General features: G+C 34.8%; 1 protein-coding gene across 1 annotated transcript in view; it reads right to left on the bottom strand.

Annotated features, from left to right (window-relative positions):
* Positions 1-2,387, bottom strand: part of LOC106868147 (DNA replication licensing factor mcm2) — a 43,026-nt gene that overhangs the window by 28,678 nt on the left and 11,961 nt on the right. The window lies entirely within an intron of this gene.

Genomic DNA, 2,387 nt, shown 5'->3' with positions numbered 1-2,387 from the left:
CCTGACTGGCTCCTGTAGGATTTTCGAGCGAGATCGTTGCCAGTGCCCCTGGACTGGCTTGTGCGGGTGGCACATAAAAGACACCATTTCGAGCGTGGCCGTTTTCGTGCGGGTGACACGTAAAAGCACCCACTACACTCTCTGAGTGGTTGGCGTTAGGAAGGGCATCCAGCTGTAGAAACTCTGCCAAATCAGACTGGAGCCTGGAGTTGCCATCCGGTTTCACCAGTCCTCAGTCAAATCGTCCAACCCATGCTAGCATGGAAAGCGGACGTTAAACGATGATGATGATGATAGATGTAGATATATATAAATCAAGGAGTAACTATTCAAATGTGAACACTCATAAAGATATTATTAAATCTACAGCGAATATAAATAATTGATAATAACAGCAATAATATAGATGATTACAGGTATCAAATAGCATTAAATAGCTATAGAATTAAAATTAGCATTAAGCATAAGGGCGTACTGGGCAATTAACATGTTAGAAATACGAGTTAAAACCCCAATAAAACCATCAATAACACTGAAAATATGGCAGAAGAGAACAGTAATCAGGTGAACAGGTAAAGAATTAAGACACACCATCATAGATAATGCCACTTGGATATCCGTAGATCATGATTTCAATATATATATATGTATATATATATATATATATATATATATATATATATATATATATATATATATATATACATACACTAGCAGAAATACTCAACGTTGTCAGGGTTAAAGAGAAAAATGAAATTCAGAAACACAGGTCTCAACTGCTAGTAGCTGAGATACCAACTTTCTACATTAATAACTCTCCAACCCATGTCAGCATGGTACATAGACGTTAAGTGAAATGTTAAAAGAAAGTTTTCAACTGATATATGTATATAAAGTAAATACACGTATTTCAAAAACACGTTTTGTATAGCTTATTTTGTAACTAAAGAACAGGTATAGATTATTAACAATGAAAGGCCGATTTTGGTGATCCATTTCACAGAAGTAGCAGAGAGCCAATCCAATGATAAATTTGACCTTGGATCTTGAAAGTTTGCATGAATCCTGACTCATTTAAATTTCTTGTGGCTCCAAATGATGTTATCTGTAGTGCAACATTGTATTGTCTAATTTTGTTTTGAAAGTGCTTGGAATCTTGGTCAGTTAACGATAACAGTTTCTTCAATGGCTCTGGAGGTTGGGGGATTGCAGGGAGTTTGACCTTTCCACCACTGCAGCACAGTGCAAGTGTCTCTCCAGGCAACTCCCTTGCTTTACAATGTATGCACCAATGGAAACTCTAGTGTCATTTGCACAAAATGAACTGCCAGATCATAATTGAAAGCTGCTTCATAGAAGTTGCCTCTCTGAGTTGTTGCAACTGTTCTTCATTCTGCAGTGGAGATCCTATTCCTTGTCAGCCATGCATACCTCTGTTTATCACTTGCTCTGGCTTTTGTAATCTGTTCGTTTCTTGGTATGCTTCCATTCTGCAGCTGTCTCTCTTTCCCTGGACAGCGACATTCTTTTGGCTGACTTTGACATTTTCCTTCTAGGCATGGTTATATACGCATACAGAAATACACAGGTGCAGAAGATAGTAAACAATGAAAATAACTGGGTAACAGAAATTATATTTCTTAATACGATGGGCAGAAAGTAAATAAGAATTTTTTATAGAAAATAAAGAATTGTACAGGTTGAAGCGAAATTTGTCATTTATATATAAAGAGCCAGTATCGAAGAAACCAGAAAAAAACCGTTAACAACAGAAAAACACGAAACTGTCGCAAAAATAAATAAGAAATTTTTAGGGAAATTAACTAAGTGTGCGGATTTAAGTGAAATTTATGAAGTTACTTCTGTCAGTAAATTATAAACTTACGTTTATCAGTAATTCTGTCAACAACAGAAAAACACAAAATGTTGCAAAAGTAATAAGAAATTTATAGGCAAAGTTAATGAAGTGTATGGATTGAAGTGAAATTTATGAAGTTATTTCTGTCAGTAAATTATGTATGAAATTTCTTTCATCAGTAATTGCGAACTTCTTTCTGTCAGTAATTTGTCGTTGTTTGTGAATAGCAATCGAACTTATAATGCAAACAATAGCGTCTGAAAAATGAAAGTGAAAACTAGAGAGTGACTGAGATATAAGAGTTAGACAAATAAGATATAGACAGATAGATACAGAGATGGAGATATAGACGTCACTGATGCTAGAAAACCGGAAGTAAATATTTTTTTAAACTTTCAAAGGAGTGAATCTAATATAAAAAAAAAACATCCCTAGAATGTAATATATGTTCCCACTTTGGAGAAAATCAGTTGAAAAATACAGCTGTTATAATCTTTTACACACACACACACATAACGGGATTTATATT

Source organism: Octopus bimaculoides, chromosome 3 (assembly GCF_001194135.2).
Source record: "Octopus bimaculoides isolate UCB-OBI-ISO-001 chromosome 3, ASM119413v2, whole genome shotgun sequence".
In the NCBI taxonomy this organism is placed as follows: Eukaryota; Metazoa; Mollusca; class Cephalopoda; order Octopoda; family Octopodidae; genus Octopus; species Octopus bimaculoides.
This window is presented reverse-complemented; position numbering and strand designations above follow the sequence as displayed.